Source organism: Megalops cyprinoides, chromosome 22, assembly GCF_013368585.1.
Source record: "Megalops cyprinoides isolate fMegCyp1 chromosome 22, fMegCyp1.pri, whole genome shotgun sequence".
NCBI lineage: Eukaryota > Metazoa > Chordata > Actinopteri > Elopiformes > Megalopidae > Megalops > Megalops cyprinoides.
The window spans coordinates 26,633,415-26,656,129 of NC_050604.1; the positions used below are offsets into that span (position 1 = coordinate 26,633,415).

General features: G+C 43.5%; 1 long non-coding RNA gene across 1 annotated transcript; it reads right to left on the minus strand.

The window, feature by feature from the left end:
• Nucleotides 1-6,555: 6,555 nt before the first annotated feature.
• LOC118769960 lies at nt 6,556-8,805 on the minus strand. The gene is made up of 4 exons (XR_005004524.1): nt 8,719-8,805; nt 7,398-7,424; nt 7,027-7,083; nt 6,556-6,935 (listed from the first exon to the last, which is right to left on the minus strand). It is a non-coding gene; the product is annotated as an uncharacterized LOC118769960 (long non-coding RNA).
• Nucleotides 8,806-22,715: the final 13,910 nt, after the last annotated feature.

Genomic DNA, 22,715 nt, shown 5'->3' on the forward strand with positions numbered 1-22,715 from the left:
AAGACGCGCGTCCAGCCGCGGTCTGACTCAGCGGCAAGGTGTGATGTACCTGATAGCCCAAAGGTCGCGATCGCAGATTCAAATCCAGCTCTTCGTTCCCACTGTGCCGTGGGTTATTTGTATGGGTGTGTTATCTTAAGGATTCCTCGTTATGGCTTCTCCTTCACATACAATCCAGAACACGACAGGAACATTATCAGGAGGGGAAAAATGTCGGATTCCCTTGTGCAATGCAAACCGTAGATCAACTCAAACCTTTAAGTTAATATACGGGTGAAAATAGCTGTTGCTTGCCAACAAGGCAGTCGTCTATTCACCCATATTAATCGTTTGACTTGGCAACCGAGCAATCCAACTCGATTTATCCAAACCCTAACGCTGCTAGCAACAGTAACTAGCTTGCTAACGTTAGCTGGTTTGTCGTTAGCTAATTGTCTGTGCTATCTCATGCTCCATGCACACGGTCGACATTGTATCCTCAACAGTGAAGAACTGGTTTTATGACTCCTTATTTCGTTGGTAATATTTCTTTAATCCAAAAATAAAAACAAGAAATAGGTCCCCCGATGCATATCTAGACTGCTAGACTAGCTAGCTATCATATTCTGCCATCTCAACGACAAATCTACAGTTTTAGAAAAGCAGCACAATTAGTCTACAGCGGTTAGCATTTAATCTTATTCTTCGCCGAAATTTATTGAGTTTGCAGGGTCTGTCGTATTAGTAGCAAGCTAGATGGCTACGGTAAGTACTTCCCCGAGTTAAGAGCGCTGTTAGTCCGGGACGGAGACCATGTCATGCCGATACACATACATGGGCAGGTACCGTGGGCCACACTAGCCTCCGTAAACGGATACGGATAATCCCGCCTACTCCACCGTCATTGGACTACCACATCTGCCAGTCAAAGTAATAAGCTCAAATGAGACGTCACCTTGGGGTTTTCAATGTGCATTTCAATCAAACAGAAAGACCAATTTTACATTAACCCTGCGCAATATAGATAGCTATAGTAATCCCGTCTAAAACGCACACAATAAATACACATGAAAAGTCACAATTAATACTAAAATCCACTGAACAACAAAGACGTGAGGCTCTTAACACGACACGCTCAAGAAGTTAAAACAAGAGCATTGTTCCCCCCCGGTACACTAACTCGTGTGTCTGGCTGTAAACTAAAAGATAAAAATGCAGTTTGTGGATGACACACTGACATACTAGATGATGGACATTGTGTGTGTGTGTGTGTGCACTTGCGCAGGGGATTAGAGAGAGATGAGAACCCCCACCCCCACACACACGCGCACACACACACACCTGCATTGTCTAACAAATCTGTGCAACATCTGCCACCACCTTGCAAAATGATGAAAATGTGTAATGAATCAGTAATCTATGCACTGACAGTCCCATTGGTTTAGGTTACATTGTGCAAAAGAAGGCATGTCTGTGGCACATCGTTCCAAAAGAAAAAAGGGTCAATGACAGGCAGGAGCCAGAAGGGAAATCTAACGGTTAGAATTCACTATTTCAGCTTTGCTAGCACTATTATTTAGAAGGCACATCCTCAGAGACACAGTCAAAGAGGAAGAGAGAGCAGGAGACACCTGGATGAATGAGTATGAGAGAGAGAGAGGGAGGGAGCGATGCTCTCTTATTTTACTCTGAGAGAAGGATGAGGGCGGGGCAGGTCCTCTGTGTTCATTCCCTGAAATGCTTGGCAGCGCTGGATGATTCCTGTCATGCAAGTGAAGCCTGCCTGATTTCCTTATATTCTTTAATGAATTATTCCACTGCAGTATATAAATAAACCCTGCTGTTTTATGCGCAGAGGCATCCTTACCCACTTTAGACTGTAACTTTAATGCGTGTATCTTGAGAGATTTCAAAAGAAAAATGGGAAAGCTTGGTTATCATAAAGCTTTAGTGAGCGTGTACGAATGTGGAGCAATACCACGTGCAAGAGTGTTTAGAGTTTTTCACTTCAATGCGATATAATAGCGCCATCGTGTGTGCCATTGTGGTAGTACCTTAGCGTGAATAGTATTCTCTATCCCCCCATTTCACAGCCAGATTCTGATTTGAGATGCACACGGGAAAAGAGGGCAGAAGCAATTTTTAAACAAATTGAGCTCATTCCAATGACTTTGGATACATTAGATGGATATTGAGGGAAAAAATGAACACAACAGTATCTCTCTCACAATGGTGGAAACAGCAACACATGTCAACATAATTCGTGAGATAATCCAGCGCGGTAGACAACATAAAATAAGATCAAAAAGAAAATCGCTTTGCCAACAGTCAAGCATGAGGGAAAACAGAAGCACACAGCATAAAACAACAGAACAGAAAAAACTGCAAGTAACAGGTATTCATACCTGTAAGAGTAAAATTTATGCTCATGGTGCTCGGACCCCTTCCTGACATTTGGCCCGTGCAGATTATCTCAGTCTAGTACATAAAAACTTGCCTCTTGTAGTCAAGATGGCAAGCTGGATTCAATTTAATAAAAAAAAACAAGGCATTATATGAATTATAACATTCATGAGGAACACGGAGTGCACAAGAGTGTACGGCTGTCACTGGCAGCACACTTCACTGTGCCTCTCTGGCCACTTTCTGCAGAAGGACGCAACGTTGAGGTCAAATAAATTATTCTAATGAGGGCACAGACTACAGGTTTCTTTGAGGATTTTCTGCCATTCAGCGCTGAATGCAGATTTCACATAGACTGAGCTTCCTCTGTCTGAGGTTCACTCCAGGTCATCTGAGGACAGGAAGCTGCAGTCCCAAGCTCCACACCCCTCAACCAATCCCCTGCACCTACCTCTGTCTCAGGCCAATCTGGTGTGTGCGTGAACGTGGGTGTGTGCATGAGAGGAGAGAGAGAGAGAAAGAGCAAGAGAGAGAGAGTGTGTGAGAGATAAGAATGTGTGGGAGCTGGGTGAAAGATAAGCAGCCTGTGTGAGAATCACATGACTCTGGAGTTGCCATGAATTTAAACTCCTTCAAGGTTCAGTGTATTTAGCAGGTGGTGAACGAAGGTCTCTGTGCAGGTGTATCTTTGCCTCAGTCTTTGCCACTGTTAAAACGTGATATTGCACTATTAACTAGTATGATGCACCAATCCAGACTGCTACAATAATGATGCTGCATGTCGAATGGGCTAGTAAAAAGTAAAATGTGTGCCCAATAAAGAAAGATATCACACATCAGCCAACAACTCAAGACCCCTCACCTCCTGTTACAGTATGGCACAGGTTCTAATCCCATTTTGCAGAGCAGGTCACACGTCATGTCTAAAGGGGTCCTGTAGACTGGACCCCCCACCCTGAATTCTAAGATACAGAGCTCAAACAGGTTTTTGTAAAAATATGAATTGGCTGATATGAACAATGTTGCCTCTTTACTCCTTCTAGGGTCTGAGCAGCTGAGTACTCTGTGAAGCAGCCACTCTGTTTGGCTGCAAATAAAATGTCAGCATGAAGCCACAGAACCATCAGAATGACTGAGTGTTATATGAAGATACTTCATATACTGTACTGTGCTATATGGTCCTATGATTCTCCGAGAAGGAAGCAGTAATTGTATGAACATAAGTTCATATAAGAGCATCTTCAAACGAGTCCACACATCAGTAGCAGGTTTCCTTCTCGGCGTGAGATGCAGTCATACGTTTGTGGTCTGAGAGGAATGCTACAGAAACCGACAGATGAAAAGAGGAACACAGCTCATGAGGAATAATGGCAGTGAATAAAGAACGCAGCACCACAAGACACAGACATGGAAATGTTAGCTGTTCAGCGTGAGATGCAGTCATGCTGGTGTGGTTTGTAAGAGGGGGAGCACAGAACTCAGCACTGAAAAAGGAAGAAAATAAAGCACAGATACAGGCCTCGGTGTGTCAGGAAGATGCTTTGAAGAGAAAATACTGATGAAGCTCTCAGAAGTCAGCATTGCTAAAACATAAAGGTGGATGTTATTGAGCAAAAACAGGAGCACAATGAGATAGACAGAATATTCACATGGTGGTTCCACACCCACCCTGTAGCCTGCAGCCAGCTCCAGCAGCCCTGCAGTACTGAGAAGTGAGCAGCTCCCCACAGCTCCAGAGCAGAAAGGAGAGATTCCCCTGCACCCCGTTCTCCACATTGATCTCCCACTCTGGACTTCACATCTCCTCCTATAGAGGGTATCAAATCACATCAAATACTAACACTGGAGACTGCTGCTTGCTCTGGGTATTTTAATCTTTGACAACAATCCCATGATCAGGTTGCCACTAACAATTTAGTGTAAAAACATCATTCTGATCCAGGATCAGTTGAACAGTTCTGTTAAATAAGAGACCTTCATCTCTGTCCCATCCATTCTTCATAGGAGGGTCTGGTGTGGTCTGAATCAATACCCTGTCTTTGACCACAGGCCTCATGAATATTATATTTACTTTGCATTTATTCATTTGGCAGATTTTACCCAAAGAGACCTACCACACCATTAGGGCACACAACTGTCCAGTGCTGAGCTCATACTCATTACACACACACACAGTGATTGCCACTGGACAAAGAAACAGGTTTGGGGGATGAGGTCAGAGGAAAAGTTTGTGGGTTTGAGGCTGCAGTTTGAACTTGACTGATAAAGGTCATCCTAGCAGCAGAGACAGATGAGGAGAACAAGGCAGGACTGGTGACTCCATTTCCTCCATTCTTCTCTGCTCACGGCAGTTATTATGTTATTATATCCTTACTATACAGTCTCATTGTACTGTCAGCATTATAAACACACACGTGTGTCATCTAAGGAGGAGAGCTTGTGAACAGATCACTCAAATTCCAATACACGTTTCACCTATTTTATTATAACATCAGCCTGATATATGAAAACGCATTCTGGAAAGATAACAGCATAAGTGAAAAACATACACAAGCATTTTCCCCTTAAATCTGACTAAGTAACATCCAGGTGGATTAAGTAATAATGATACGGCTCTTTCCGAGTTAAAAACACCTGAGAGCTTTCATGATTCACACAAAGGACAGGTGAGCTACTGTAGGCGCATGTCCATCAGGTGACACTGAACGACAGGTGAAAAAGTGACTGAGCTATACCTGTGAACAGGTGATATTAATCATTTCACTCCCAGGTAACAGTGCATCACATGGTTAATCTGATTGGCTGAAAGCCTTATCCAGGATGACTTTGGCTCACATATTATACAGTCTTGGTATGACATTCATCGAAACTGCTCTGGTTTAGTAGTTACATTATTCAAGTTAATCATGTAAGAGCAACTGCAGACAGAGCACAGTCATTCAGAAAAAAAGGCACGGAAAACTGAAAAGGTCACCCACATACTGACAGAATTCTACATTAAACTGAAAAACAACGAGAGCAGAGCAGTCAGGAAGATGGTTGGCAGCATTATGGATACAGTGAAACAGTGCATAGCCAGTCTTTGGCAGCATTATGGATACAGTGAAACAGTGCATAGCCAGTCTTTGGCAGCAAACAGATATGCTGTATACTCCTGAAGTACAAACAGGTTTACAGCCTCAAGTGCACAACAATAACAGTAAAGCTCATTACATGAGAATTACAAAGATCATCACATGACCTATGATAACAGAAGTAAGGCATTCTGGGATTTATATATTTTATAATACGGAATCTACAGATTGCTTTGAAGCTTTGAAGGACTAAAATGGCACAAACAAATTCTCAAACTTAAAATAAAATATGGTTCAAAAAGTTACAGCAACACTTCTGTAAGTAAAAATTGTACAGCAAAAACTTTTTATAGTAAACAAAGCACTAATGGAGCCTATTGCTTACTGACAGTGCGTCATTCGGTGAGGTAATTACACTACTTCAATCTTTCCCTCACCTATCATTAAATGCAAAGTGCAGTATTTCTAGCTTTGGTTGAAAAGCATAGCAGTATTTCCTCATTAAGACTCTCCCTGAATGAAGTGAGGAGCGAGGTGGGAAAGATCACAGGTAACAGATAAAAGATCACACACAGATAGCAGCTTGTTTAGCCTGTGGCTCCTTAATGTTGCCAACGACTGAACATTCCACACATCCTGCTTTTATGACCTGCGCAGACTATTACTGCCAAGTGTGGCAACATTTAAAAACAGCAACAGGCACCGTTAATGAAAGATTGGACTAAAAGTGAAAATGATATTTTCAAATATTGGGTCTAGAAATTCTACATGAAAAAAATACCATATAATTACACCTTCAAATAATCATAGCATTGCACACAAAAATGCATCAAAAAACTATATTGTAACCGGCAACAGGAATATACCTTCAAATATTCTGCCACAGGGTTAAGGGCATCACTATTACTCAAGAGGATCAAGTGCAAACAAGGATCCTGCTGTCACAGAACCCCTCTGCGTTCACTTCCTGTAGCCCTCACCCATTTCCTGTCACATGACATTGGGCAGAGGCTGCATTCTCTGCTCAGTCAGATGGGGTGGTGGTGTCTGACACACTTGACAGTGTGTTACACACAAAGGCCTCTTCTGGACAAACACAATACTGAAGTCAAATGACTGAGCTGGTCAAAGGCTCTAATGCACAGATTAAATACCTGATCTTATAACTTAAAACTCTGAAAACTCAGCCTGACAAGTTAATTTACTTGAGTGCAAGATTCATTATGTTGTATAACATTTGTGTGGCAGACCCTCTTATTCAGGGCAACTGAGTCACTCTTAAAAATGATAAAACAAATACACTGAGAATCTAAATAAAATCTGTGACACATGAGGCTCCAGTGTAGTAAGTTGTAGTCTGGTAAAGTCAAAAGCACACACACGTGAGAAATACACAGGCGATTAATGTGATGTGTGTGTGCATACATTATCTATATGTATGTCGCATCCGTACGGTTACAGGTGTGAGGGGTCACATTTCTGTGAGGGGAGAAAGAAAAGGAATAAATGTAAAGTCTGACTGACACATTAACAGACAGAGGAACTCCACTGTCTCCGCTCTTCCACTAACCTGTGGCCTGTGCTTCGTCTTCTTCCATCCTATTTGATGACCCACCATTCTCATGTCCTTTGGCAAATTAAAAACAGATATTTTAGCTGTTCAGAGCATCCCTCCTCCACCCCATCTCTCCCCCTTTCTCCCCCCATTTATGACGTGCAGTGTTATAATGTAAAAACAGTCTTTGCTAAAGGGCTACATGCTTTGTTCATTTTTTGTTGTTTTCTCTGAACTGACGTGGATTTTTTTCACTCAAGTATTTATGCTGAAATGTTTCAGCAAATAAAGCGTTTGAAAGACAGCAGCATGTGGAGCTGACCTGACACACCCCTGTCTCCTGCTGATCTCCTTTAGCAGACAGACAGACAGACAGACAGACCTACCTTTTAATGGTCTTCCTTTCTTTGACTCTACAATCAGAAATACAACAGTGTTACTTCTGTATAGGTGATACCTTTGATCTAACAGAGTCTTCAGAGTTTAAATAGCAGCAAAAATTCAATGAATAAAGTGTCTAAACACAGACAGCAATGAATGATGCTGACCAGAGTAACCTGACCTGACCACTATACTCTTTACGAGCTGGGGAAACATAGACAGATGGTCATCACACTCCAATGGTACAGTCAGTCAGGATTGGCCAGTAATCTTTGATAAAGATGTGCTGCAACACACAGTCCAGGCTATGGCTGACAGATTAGTTACAGAGACTGCTGTTGTGCCTTAAGTCCCTAATCGCTCAGTTAGCTGCAGGTCCGGAGGTACCAAGGACTACAAGCTAGTCAATGCAGCGCACTCAGTACAGAAATAAGGAGAAGTACCTCACAGAGGCTGCAAAATATATATTATTCCATTTAACTGTTGCTCATGTTTAAATGCTGAAAAATGCTTCCATCACAAGATCATTATCATTGTCAGGCCAGCTTTAGCTTACTTACAAGTACGCTTTGAGTCTATGTGTTAAACTCAAGCTCAGTGTAAACCCACCGGCAGAATGCTCATATCAGATTACTGTAAACTACCAATAACTGTAGCTCTTTTACCTGCGAGACTATTAATGAACTAATTCCATTTTTGTGCACTAAATTAATGATACTCTCAAATGAAGGTAGTGATTGTGGAGCTGTTAGCTTTTACGGTGCGATAATTAACTTTCCCTCAGACCTCTGAAGGACCTACTGCAAGCCAGATTGCCTTCATATGGATGTCCTTGAGGTGTCCTAAAGGGAGGAACTTCTTCCAGTAGATATAGAACAGACACACCAGCTATTGTCTCCATTTTCAGACTCCTCCCCCTCAATCTCAGAGCCAATGATCTGTACAATCTGGGCTTTTCCCCCTCCTTTTCACACCAATCACCGTTACAGTCTGACAGTCATTGCATATTAACATCTATGCAATCTGTCTATGTAACTGACAGACTAATAACTACAATGACAATTATTACAGAGTAATACGTACTACTTTTTTTTTTTTAAATTTACTTCACAATTTTTAAAAAGTTCCCTACTCCCACCTCTCTGTTCTGCTCTCAGCATTAGCAGATGTGGATCAGGGTGTATCCCAGCAGCGTCACAGCACAGAAATCTGAATAAACTCCACCCCTGTGATTCACCCAGCTCAGACACACCTCCTTCCTGCTGCTTAGAAATGGAGAGATTCAGTGTGTGACACTGACACAGTTCAAAGCAGTCTGATACTTACTCTTATAAACATAATAAGCACCACCAGCCACAGCCACGCCAAAGGCAGCTCCGCCTATGAAACTGGCAACAATGATCCATGTATTGCCATCTGAGAGAGAGGGAAAGAGAGAGAGAGAGGGATAGAGATATATATATATATATATATATATATATATATATATATATATATATATAAATATTTATATATATTATATATAACTATATAAGTAATGATGTAAGCAGCAGATTAACCACCCACCCCTAAGAGCTAATGTGCATTTATAGAAGCCACTGCTTTGACTGTATTAACCGGGAGATTAACCTGCCAGAGAGATTCAGATACAATATAACTACTGTGGCAGTTTGCCTTTAACTTTGAGTAATGAATTTAAACAAACATTCCCATTTTCCCTAATCTTTTACAGTAACTGGGGCAGTTTAGTCTGGTACTTCAGTTATGCTAGTTTAGTAGCTAGTTTCTCATCTTGGCTCCCCAGCACAGCACAGATCATGACAACGCTCCATGCGCCGTTCTGATACATTTTTTATTTCAAAGCATTGTTGCACCTATGACATAACACACAAACACCAACACACACACATACGTATGCTAGCAGCAAGCACCAATAACAGGTGCACAGCTGTCTGACCCAACATGATTCAGTGACAAAGTGCTATATGACTGAGCATCAACTCATCGCTGTCTGTCCGTCTGTGTCTGTCTGTTGAAGTTCTCTTAATAGGACTGACCCATGAAAGATACCCAAGGGGCATTCCTGAACCCTGAATTTGTAGTCAAAGTCAAACTGTCCCACTGTTCATTTACAATGTAAATGAAGACACCAATCATCAATACAGTTGGATTTAATATAATCACTGTCACAGTGTATCCTTAACTTTGTGTTATGAGTATAAAAGGTTTGAATTCCTCCTGATGTTACAGACCATGCATAATTCATTTCAGTGAGAGCTGAGCTGGTGTTGATGTGCATGTGACAGTATCTGACTCAGAGACTCCAGAGTGCAGCTGTGGGCAGAGAGGGGCATTGTGGGAGTTCTTACCTGTTTGGTGTTCAGGGGCAGGTCCAGGGATCACATGGGAAAAAAGACAAGACAGCCAGAATTAACACAAATGTGGCTACTGTCATTTATAATACCAGGCTGCTGCTGGATCTCCAGTATTTCATTCAGTTTGGTGTCCCAAAAGCAAAAGAAAACCCCCATGCCAAAAAATATTGCAAATAAATATACAGACCACCTGATTATTAAAAGGGCAAAACGCACATGGACAAAAACAATGCTGTCTCCCAAACCCAAACGAGGTTTTCCAGAAAACAATACCAATGTTTCTGTCCCCCACCAGCAGCTACTGCAACACATTCCAACACCAAACAGGAGTTCCCAGCTCCCCCCACCCAGATGAGGTCAGGTCCCTTCAGCCTGTGCTACAGGTCAGTGAGAGCGCCCCCTCTGGGGGGGATGGAACCAGTGCCAAAAGAAAAGAAACCAAAAGGCTGTGTAGCGTGTGAGTGAGGGTTAGGGTTATGGTTACGGCTATAGGGTTACATTTTTGTGAGTATAATACTATATTACAATTTGTTAACATTTGACTATTTTTACACATTTGAATTGTTTACATTTAAATTTTCAAATCATCCATTTCAAAGTTATACATACATCCATTGCTATGCCTTGCAGAAGGTACCGTACAACCATTTAGGCTGAACTTCATAAAATGTCACATTACTGTGAACCTACAGCTGTGTCTCCTGCTGGGTTTAAACCATTGACATGTTTCACTGAAATGACTGGCTAAACATGAGTTTGTAAAACAATTTACTGTCATTGGTACAAATGGCCATAAGTTGTCTGAAGATTAATTGTTGATGGAAGTCTGGATGCATCCAGAATTTTTATTTATGAAATTTAATATTTTGGTGTACTGTATGAAAGCCAGTGAGAGGCTCTTCCATCTTAAAATTGTATTGTTAATAACTTTCCTTCAGGGAGACTGAGGGCTTTGAGACAGGAACTGTTTAGAAAAGTGACCGTGACATAATGAATGTTCTCAACTGGTTTTAAAAGCTTCTGTCTCCTAAGTAACAGCAGCTTGAAACGTGAACATGTGTGAATGCAGTGTAATATGCTCACCTGTACATTCTTTCCCCACAGTGATGGAGTCAGTCTTTCTGCTGGCAGGGTTTTTCACCTCACAGGTGTATGTTCCTGCTTTAAGCAGTGTCAGAACCTGCCTCACTGGGTCTTTAGAAAAGAAGGTTCTGCTGATGCTCTCCTCCTCACCGTCTCTGTACCAGGACAGGGTCACATTCGTCCCTCTGTCCACAGTACACAGAAATGTGCAGGGTCCTCCTTCCCTGCTGATTGTGGGCTTTGAGACGGCAACTGTACAGGGAGGTGACAGTGTAGCACTACTCTAAACACACGGCATTACTATCACTCAAACACAAATCAGATACAGCTCTGCCGATGAAAAATAAAGGAAACATCCTGTAATAGATTAGATTACATACTAGCTGAGAACATGAAAAATGTACAGAGATGGGCAGCATTCCTGGCAACCCCAGCTACAGCACAACATGTGGGATAAAGAAGCACCATTCACTGCATTTCTTGCCTTCTGTCTCTACTTCCCACATGATAGTACACTGCTGGCCTAATCACTCAGCCAGAAGCAGCCACCCCTTCAGGTGAGCAAAAAGCTGAACTGCTGACCGGAAAGGGAGAGAAAAAAACTGAGGTAAATCTGAACCTGAAAGATGTTGGTGAGATGTTGAAGTAATTCAGATTTTGGTTTAATGTGGAACCTGCAACTTGATCATTTGAGGCGAGACCAGTACTCAGGATTTGTTTGCCTCATCTTTGGCTTGGGATTTGTTCATTTCCCCTACACTCACACACACACACACACACACACACACACACACACACACAACAGGACAGATAGTTTAGGCTAGCTATATCCCTTAACTACCATGTACAACAGACTGGATGGATTGCTCATTCTAAAAATAATGAAAGCAACAATAAGCATCCAACCCTGCATATTATAGAAAATGTCATTTCCTTGCAGACATCAGTGTGCCAAGTTGCACTAATACTCACTATATCAAGATTTTCCCTCAATTGGGTTTGTCAGTGTGACCAGCATAGCACATAATATGGCTAAACAGATTCAAAATCATTAATCACACAAACTCCTTTTGTTTCCATATTTATGCCACTATGCTCCCAAAAAGCAGATAATGTGCATTCGACTGTCCCTTGGACCAATTCTGTCTCAGCAAGCTGCTCTACAAAGCCAGAGACTTATACTGAATTAACCAGCAAAACTCTCTCTCTAGACAGAATGCAGAATGGGTATGTGATGTAAAGCATGGTAGTTGGCTGTACAAAACTGATTGTGACCTAAAACATATTTTACTAAGGATGTTCTGGCCCTGCCAATTGTTGTTTTGGTCGTTTTGGTGACCCCCGCTGGTTCTTTCTAAAAAATGTCTATGTGACAGGAAGTGAGAGCACCCAGGAAGTGAGTGCAGTAGAAGCATTGCTAGAACATGTGGTTTGTATCCAGGGAAAATCCTTTGCCATCCTCACTTGTTATCCCTTAAGAAGGCATTCCCTGTAAGTAAATTTGTTTGTTATCACCCATCTTTAGTTTGAGTACATCTAAATAAGTGTAATGTTAGTTGAGTTGTTATATTTGATAGCACTGTCGGGTTCTGTTGAGCGCATGTATATTGCCTTATGCCTTAACAGTATTTTATAGTAGTTTCTACAGAATAACAGTTAGTTTCTAAATACTTACCTGGCATTTATGTATGTGAATATAATTTATGTACACAATACTTATCAGTGTATGTATCTGTATTTTCAGTTTCACACCGTTCATATGATAAAACACTCTCAACATCGCATCGTGGTCCCGAGAGTCATTGTATGGAGGTGTTTAACTTGCTGGATAAATGAATGGGAGATTCATTGAGGCCAGTACAGTGAAAAGGGAGACCTACAAGCAAGATTCCCCAGAGGTTCGGGCTGCATTGTCATGCATGGTGTCCAGGCCAATACGATAACCACAGTGAGTTACGCAAGGATTGATACAGGTGCAACACGTCCATTACAGCTTTAAGTGTAAACATGGAACATGCAGAGTTGGAAGTCAGATCTGTCGCCTCCCGCTCGACTAAGTCTTCTGGTTCAGCTAAGTCTTCCACTGTTTCAAGCGTCAGTATAGCAGCAGCAAAAGCACGCGCTAAGGCTGAAGCCGCCCAAGCGAGAGCTGCATTCTCAAAGAAGGAGATTGAAATAAAAATAGAAAAGGCCCGCCTAGAAGCCACATTAGATGCCTTGCAGAGAGAGAGAGAGGCAGAGGCTGCTCTGGCTGAGGCAGCCGTGATGGAGGCTGCAGCTGCTAACTTAGAGGCAGCAGAGGTTGAACACAGGGCACAATCACTGCCCATACAAAGCCCGCAACAACGTACTGAAGAGTATGTGAATGAGCATAGTCACATCAACAGCAGGCAGTCACCTAGGGTCAGATATTGTAACACTGGCTGCATGCCACACCCCGAAACCCCCAACTTACCAGCAGTTGAAGAGTTGGACGATAATCCCCCAGCACCAGGGGGCCAACTACCATCTAGCCATCCTGCAGATACTACCGTTTTTACAAACAAGGATCTTGCAGAGCATCAAAGCCATCGTACCCCCTTAAACAGTCAGTCGCGTCGTGCTATGAACCCACCTGTTTCCACACCCTACTTTGGTCACCATAACCGTTACCTGACCGCTGCTAGCCATCACTCCAGCGATCCAGCCTCATCTGAGTTTGCAAGATATTTGGCACGAAGCCAGCTCGTGTCAACAGGGCTTACTAGGTTCGATGACCGGCCTGAGAATTATTTATCCTGGAAATCATCATTTCTTAATGTGATTGGGAGTTTAGGTCTTACTGCAGGAGAAGAGACAGACCTGTTAATCAAATGGCTAGGAACAGACTCTGCAGAACATGCACGTCGCATTAGATCAGTAAATGTGAGAAATCCATCGGTAGGGTTAGACCTCATCTGGGAGAGGTTGGAGGAAATTTATGGGTCACCAGAAGCCATAGAAAGTGCTCTGTTCACAAAACTGGAGAACTTCCCTAAAATAATGCCCAAAGAACGCCAAAAGCTTAGAGAATTAAGTGACTTATTAACTGAGATTGAGGCCGCAAAACGAGAAGGATACCTACCAGGGCTTTCGTACCTTGACACTGCGAGGGGTGTCAACCCACTAGTTGAGAAGCTTCCATATGGGCTTCAGGAAAAATGGATGATGCAGGGCTCCCGCTATAAGCAGGAACATAGGGTTGCCTTTCCACCATTCTCTTTCTTTTCGGAGTTTGTGCGTAGTGAAGCCAAGGCACGCAATGACCCCAGCTTTAATCTCCCTTCATTCTCCGCTGCTCCAAACAAGAGAGACAGGTTCTCTGAGAGTCACAGCAATGCCCGCAAACCAGTTTCTGTACATAAAACGGACATCTGCCCCTCTTCCAGTTCTCCTATCAACGCAGATGACCCAGATAAACAATGCCCAGTGCATCGCAAACCACACTCACTAATGAAGTGCAGAGGCTTCAGAGAAATGCCCCTTGATGAGCGGAAAAGAATATTGAAGGCACACAACATCTGTTTTAAATGCTGTGCATCAAACAAACACATAGCTAGGTGCTGTGAAGCAACTGTCAAATGTTCTGAATGCAACAGTGACAGGCATCCAACCGCCCTCCACCCAGGCCCAGCTCCACGGATTACCAAGTTTTCTCCTCCCCTTACACAGCATGGCGGGGAGAAGGAAGAAGCATCAGATGCTGCTGTTACATCTAAATGCACTGAGGTCTGTGGGGAAGGCTTTAGTGGGAAATCGTGCTCGAAAATATGCCTTGTGAAAGTTTACCCAGCTGGCAACCGCAGCAAAGTCAGAAGGATGTACGCCATGTTAGATGACCAAAGCAATAGGTCACTAGCACGGTCAGAGTTTTTTAACATATTTGACATAAATGGTCCCACAGACCTATACACATTGAAAACCTGCTCTGGAGTAGCTAAAGCAGCTGGTAGACGAGCGATTGGCTACATCGTAGAGTCTGCAGATGGTGAAGTGAGTCTTCCTCTACCCACACTTTTGGAGTGCAATACAATCCCTGACAATAGAGACGAAATTCCTACTCCAGCAGCTGCACGTGGCCACCGCCACCTCAAAGCCATAGCTCATGAGATACCACCTCTAGACACAGATGCTGAAATACTGCTGTTGTTGGGGAGAGACATATTAAGGGTGCACAAAGTCCGCAGACAAATCAACGGGCCCCATGATGCGGCATACGCCCAAAAACTGGACCTGGGCTGGGTAATAATTGGTGACGTGTGCCTGGGCAGCACACACAGGCCCACAGAGGTCACTAGTATGAAGACATACGTCCTTGAGAATGGCAGACCGAGTCACTTTCCTCCATGTGAGAACCAACTGACTGTCAAAGAGAAGTTTAGCTTCTTTAAGCAGCACCAGCCTTTAAGCCACACCTTCAATGAAAACCACTCAACTGGTGTTAACAATGATAATTTCGGCCAGTCAGTTTTCTGCCAAACTAAGAATGACAACAAATTGGCACCTTCAATGGAAGACCTTTTATTTCTCAGGACTATGGAGAATGAATTCTTCCAAGATTCCACAAATAGCTGGGTAGCTCCACTACCCTTTCGAAAGCCACGGAAGCATCTGCCCAATAACAGAGAATATGCAATGAGTCGCTTTAAGTCTTTACACCGCACTCTTGAAAAACGTCCAGAGATGAAAGCTCATTTTATGGAATTTATGCAGAAGATACTGGACAGCGGCCATGCAGAGCTTGCACCTCCAATACAGGAAGGCAAGGAGTGCTGGTATTTGCCCTTTTTTGGGGTGTATCATCCACAAAAGCCCAACCAAATACGTGTGGTTTTTGATTCCAGTGCTCAATTTGAGGGGGTTTCCCTCAATGACGTGCTGCTCTCTGGGCCAGACATGAACAACAGCCTGTTGGGCGTCCTTATAAGATTCAGGAAGAACCCTGTTGCCATCATAGCTGACATCCAACAGATGTTTCACTGCTTTCTGGTGCGGGAAGACTGCAGGGATGTTCTACGTTTCCTTTGGCATCGTAACAATGACCTGAGCAAAGGGGTCACTGACTACAGAATGAGGGTGCACGTTTTTGGGAACAGCCCCTCACCAGCAGTGGCCATCTATGGGTTAAGGAGAGCCGCACAAGAGGGAGAAAAGGAGTATGGCAGTGATGTGCGCCACTTCATTGAAAGGGATTTCTACATGGATGATGCCCTAAAGTCTGTCTCTACCGTGGAGGAAGCAGTTGACCTTCTCAGGAGAACGCAGAAAATGTTGGCAGCCTCAAATCTCAAGCTCCACAAAGTGGCCTCCAACAAAGTAGAGGTGATGGATGCATTTCCAGTAGAGGAGCGAGCCAAGGATCTCCAAAATCTTGACCTGTTTGTCGACAACCTACCTGATCAGCGAAGCCTTGGGGTAAGATGGAGTATCATGTCAGACCTCTTTACATTTCATGTCCCTGAAATTGAAAGACCCTACACACGAAGGGGAGTGCTCTCAATGGTCAACAGTCTTTTTGACCCACTGGGGTTCTTAGCACCAGTAACCCTTCAGGGGCGATTATTGCTCAGAGAACTCTCCACACATGCCAGTGACTGGGACTCCACCCTCCCTGAGAATATGTGGGAAAAGTGGAGAGAATGGCAAAATTCACTGCAATATCTCAAAGATATCCATGTTCCCCGTACATATACAACCATTCCCCCCTCAAAGGCCCTGCACACGGAGCTAAGTGTCTTTTCAGACGCTTCTGTTAAGGCCATTTCTGCTGTTGCTTACCTCAGAGTCACTGGTCATGATGGGCAAACAGAAGCAGGCTTCGTCCTTGGCAAGGCAAGACTTGCCCCTCAGCCTGAACTCACAGTCCCCAGACTGGAGCTGTGCGCGGCAGTGATGGCTGTGGAGATTGCGGAAGTCATTACAGAGGAGATAGACCTCAGACTTGACTCAGTCAGTTTCTATACAGACAGCAAAGTGGTTTTGGGTTATATTCATAACCAGTCAAGACGCTTTTATGTCTATGTAAATAATCGAGTGCAACGCATTAGGCAGTCTACTACACCTGAACAATGGCATTATGTGTCAACAGAAGAGAACCCTGCTGACTACGGCTCACGCCCCATCTGTGCTTCCAAGCTCAGCAGCACCACATGGATTACAGGACCTCCCTTCCTCCATTACCCACAAAAGCAGACACCAGAAGAACAAAACAGATTCGAACTTGTTGACTCAGAAAATGACATGGAAATCCGCCCTGAGGTGAAATCTTTGTCCACTCGCATCTCTGAGAATCACTTGGGTTCAAAACGGTGGGAACGCTTTTCCAAATGGAAATCTGTAGTCAAAGCTGTGGCTCATCTCCGCCACATTGCTCACTGCTTTGCTCATCCAACAGAGGCTGGAGACTGTGTTGGATGGCACATTTGTAAGAAAGGCTTCTCAGATGACTCACTAGAAAAGGCAGAGAAATTAATCATCAGCAATGTACAGCATGAAGTATATTCAGAGGAATTCAGGTACATCAGGGAAAAACATGATCTTCCCTCTCGGAGTCCACTCATGAAGCTGAACCCCACCATTGATAGCAGCGGCCTGCTCCGAGTTGGTGGACGCATCAGTCATTCAGGCCTTGAGCTGAACGAAACAAATCCTGTCATTATCCCTGGCAGTCACAATGTTGCAACTCTGCTTGTAAGGCATCACCATGAGAAAGTCCAGCATCAGGGAAGGCACTTTACAGAGGGTGCAGTCAGAGCAGGTGGCCTGTGGCTAGTCGGAGCTAAACGGTGCATAAATAAAATACTCAATAGATGTATTACTTGCAGAAAACTCAGAGGCAAGGTACAGGAGCAGCAGATGTGTGACCTGCCAGCAGAGCGGCTCCAAATGGATCCTCCCTTCTCATATGTTGGTATGGACATGTTCGGTCCATGGGAAGTGTCCACAAGGCGCACGAGAGGAGGGCAGGCAAACAGTAAAAGGTGGGCGGCACTGTTTACTTGCTTATGTACGAGGGCAGTCCATATTGAAGTTGTGGAAGAGATGAGCTCCTCCAGCTTCATTAACGCACTAAGGCGTTTTTTCGCACTGCGAGGCTCGGCCAAACAACTACACTCAGACTGCGGCACCAATTTCATTGGTGCAAGCAGGGAGATGGGGATGGATACCCCAGAGCAGAAAAATGTACAGGAGTACTTGCAAGACCAAAGATGCACATGGGTCTTCAACCCACCCCATTCATCCCACATGGGCGGAGTGTGGGAGCGCATGATTGGGGTGGTGAGGCGCATATTGGATTGTATGCTGTTGCAGGCTGGTCGAGCACAGCTTACACACGAAGTCCTGACAACATTCATGGCAGAGATCACAGCCATAATTAACGCGCGTCCCCTGGTGCCTGTCTCATCTGACCCTGAGCATCCTCATATCCTAACACCCTCTATGTTGTTGACCCAAAAAACAGGTGCACCTCTTCCCCCTCATAGTAACTTCAGCCTAAGGGAGATACTGAAACATCAGTGGAAGCGTGTTCAATGTCTGGCTGACGAATTCTGGAACAGGTGGCGAAAGGAATACCTCAGCACTCTGCAATCGCGTCAGAAGTGGCAACATAAAAGCCCCAACATCAAAGAGGGTGATGTTGTCCTTCTTAAAGAGAAGCAAGTCAGGAGGAATGAGTGGCCTATCGGGGTCATAGTGAAAGCTGTCCCCAGCAAAGATGGACTGATAAGGAAAGCTGAGGTAAAGGTTGTTCAACAAGGGGCAGCAAAGATCTACTACCGGCCCATCTCAGAACTGGTTTTCCTTCTGTCCCCTGACTAAACTGTGTAGTTCACATGTAGTAGTGGTATCTTAGTGATACCAGGCGGGGAGTGTTCTGGCCCTGCCAATTGTTGTTTTGGTCGTTTTGGTGACCCCCGCTGGTTCTTTCTAAAAAATGTCTATGTGACAGGAAGTGAGAGCACCCAGGAAGTGAGTGCAGTAGAAGCATTGCTAGAACATGTGGTTTGTATCCAGGGAAAATCCTTTGCCATCCTCACTTGTTATCCCTTAAGAAGGCATTCCCTGTAAGTAAATTTGTTTGTTATCACCCATCTTTAGTTTGAGTACATCTAAATAAGTGTAATGTTAGTTGAGTTGTTATATTTGATAGCACTGTCGGGTTCTGTTGAGCGCATGTATATTGCCTTATGCCTTAACAGTATTTTATAGTAGTTTCTACAGAATAACAGTTAGTTTCTAAATACTTACCTGGCATTTATGTATGTGAATATAATTTATGTACACAATACTTATCAGTGTATGTATCTGTATTTTCAGTTTCACACCGTTCATATGATAAAACACTCTCAACATCGCATCGTGGTCCCGAGAGTCATTGTATGGAGGTGTTTAACTTGCTGGATAAATGAATGGGAGATTCATTGAGGCCAGTACAAAGGACAATGCAATTATGGATTTCTGTATTAACACCTCAAGCTCTATTAATCCAAAGCCATTCTGAACAGATTCTTACAAATGGAATGAACTACATTAGGCTGAAGTAGCTGTATATAAATATAAAACACATTAAGTGAATTGTGCTCACAGGGATGCTTTGCAGACTGTGCAGGATGCTTAAACAGCCTGTTAACAAGGTTAACTAGCAAGTTCAAAATGAAAAAGCTCACGTTTTATGCAAAATGGCTGAGAGGTATGTGGATTACCTTGCTAAACACCTTTTTGACTTCATATACTTCACATCTGTGTCCTACAGCTTCACTCACCTTGTCCAGGAGACTTACTGACCTCACCTTTGAATTATTACTCAGACAGCTGGATATTAACAGAATCAGTTCGTGATACGGATTCACAGCATTCATAAGCATTCACAGCAGTGACACACTCAGGATTTGAACCTGTACCTTTCTGGTTACAAACACAAGCATTCCAATACACGTTGCTGTACTGCCACATTATATCCACATACAGTAGATACACAGAGACAGTACTGCACTGCCACATTAGTAATATAGTAGATACAGACAGTGGTACTTACTGAACACAGTCAGCTTGTATATGGACAGTTGGCCTTTATCCTTACTCTGTACTCTGTACTCTCCAGAATCCTCCTTCTTCAGGTCGGTGATGGAGAATCCAGTGCTGCTGTCCCACTGCACTCTGCCTGTGAACCTTTTATCAAGGATATCTTTGATGCTACCGTTGCTTACGGCTACAATGTTGGAGCCTTCAAACATCAGAATGACATTTGGCAGTGTATTTGGGATATGAATGCTCTCCCCAACAATGCCAGTCAGCTCCTCTGAATGACTGGAGGACACAAACACCCCTGGAAAAACACAGAAATAAACCATGTTCAGATGTATAATAATTACATACTCACACATACATATAAATATACATTAGACCATAGGCCCCTTCACATGTATCCATTTTTAACAACTCACTGCCAACAGAACCAAACAAATCCAGCCTCAACTACCCGCCATTCCACACGCCAGCCAGGCTGGCTTTACCACAGGCCTGACACAGGTAACAGGCCACACCTGCACTGATCAGCAGTCAGCCAGGCTGGCTTTACCACAGGCCTGACACAAGCAACAAGCCACACCTGCACTGATCAGCAATCAGCCTCATGTGCACTGGTGCCTGTCTGTGACACTGCTGCTCCCGCAGGTCCTAAAGCCTCCCAGACTGTGGGAAACAGCAGCCCAGAGAAAGTACAGAAACAGCCCTCTGTGCTTCTGCTCCCTTCGTTAGCCATGCTTGTCATGTTGATCCTCATCAGCTTTACGCTGCATGGGAAGATTGATGCCCAGCATGTGTCTTCACATGTTTAAACTGATCATAGACCCAGCTCTCAAAATATGCATATGTGACAGACTCTGTAAAGGGTAGCTAAATACCTTTCAAACAAAAACTAGTTGTCGAATCAAGCCGAATCTTCCTACAGCAGAATATTTTCCATTGCACTGTCATAGGCATCCTGTGATTAGACAAGAGACTGCATGGATATGGCCAACATGAGATTTCACACCTGTAAAATGACATCTTGCCATTGGCCAAGCCAACAGGGAAAACTGGGAACCGGAAGAAAGGGCGTGGATTTGGGCATCTAATGGTTCTTTGACTAACAGTAGGCCGTAATAATTAATGTGTCTTGAAAAAGCCAACTTACTGTTCTTAGTATTTTTTTCTTCCCAATCCAATTTTATACAATGTGATGTAACTCTAACAGCTTTTACGGTAAACCTAGGACCCTGGACAATACCTTGCTATGGGTGTGTGTTGTGCTCTTTGTGCCAACATGTTCAAGCCTTTAAATAGAAAATTTTCCCCACTGAATAACATGGATAGAACATTCAGAATATGAACACTTTCACACGCAGCCATTAGACCATTTATCTTGGTTGATACATGACAATACAGACAAGAAGAATCATTTCAGGTCTGGCAAAACAATTTCTCCTCGAAGATGACATAGTATAGGGGTGTGCCGGTGGGAAGAGAGAAATGAGTGGCTTAGGATGAATTAACCCCTTAAACATACTGAGAAATGCCTTTAAGGCTATAACCATGTGCGCCGATGGTGCTGCATTTCAGGTAAAATGCAGGTAAAATAAGGTAAAATCATTTCAGGCAAAGCAAAGTACAGTTTCCATCAGATAGGTGCTCTCCAGTGGGAGTTGATAAATAGCCTAGCTGCCCCGATACGGCACCACTTTAAGGCATTGAAATTTCTTGCTTAACACAACGCCATAATTCTACAGTTGGCACCTGATCTCCACGAACACATCCACAAGAGCGTGTATGTCTTATATTAACACATAGCCTCTCGTTTCAAAGCGTTTCTGTGAATTAAATTGCTAAAAAAATGATAATTTGTGTTGCATGTTTTGCAAAAGCCAGTTTCGATTGGTCTATGGAGGAAAAATAAAGCATTTGAAGAAGCTGCGATTAAGAAGTCAACTAAATAAGACGCTGTGAGTAAGAAACGAACTGCAGCACATCTACGAAACGGCTTCCAGGCTTGGTCATTTAAGTCACTTTTTTAAGTCACATACGTAGGACAAAAAAGAAGGTGATGCTACAGGACACTCGCATTCCTTCAATTGCGTGTACTGTACTTCCGGCTTCTACCGGCATCGCTCCGTAACCCTGAGATAGCTACAGCATCTTACCGTAGTAACCTTTTTTCGCATGTTTAGGTTTGCAGTGAACTACGAACAGATATACTGTATGTGCGTATTTTATCATACAAATGCAGACATTCGCTGTGTTTTCAAAGAAGGAAACATCTCGTCCATGACACAGAAGAAGTCTATTACGGCTAAAGTAGTTTCGATTTCATTTTTTTCATATTAGCTAGCTACTCTCTAAAACAGCCTTGACCGATGTAAAATAAACAATCAACATTTTAAAATGAGAGGATGGGAACTTCGCTCGTACATACCTATACTGCAAACCAGACAAACTAAGAAAATAGTCTTCATATTAACCAGACAAACTAAGAAAACAGTCGTATTTGCCGTTGACTGTAATAACGGGGATGTGAGTCGACTTCCGCCCCTCCCACGACTGCGCACAGAGTTGGGTCGTCACGAGCGGGCCACGCTTACATTGCGGAAGCGACTATGAGCCGAAAGGCATATGTAATAGGCCTTTATATCAAGGCTGATGAAGGCAACCAGGCACACACCTGGGCTGATTATCAGTGAGCTGCAGGTGAGTGTACCTGTAGGAGAGGCCACTGTCCGTGGTGCTGAAGGTGTCCCAGGCTTCGGGAAACAGCAGGAAAATCAGAGAGTGAGCTGCTCCTGCACACCCCCATCCCAGCATCACATAGGG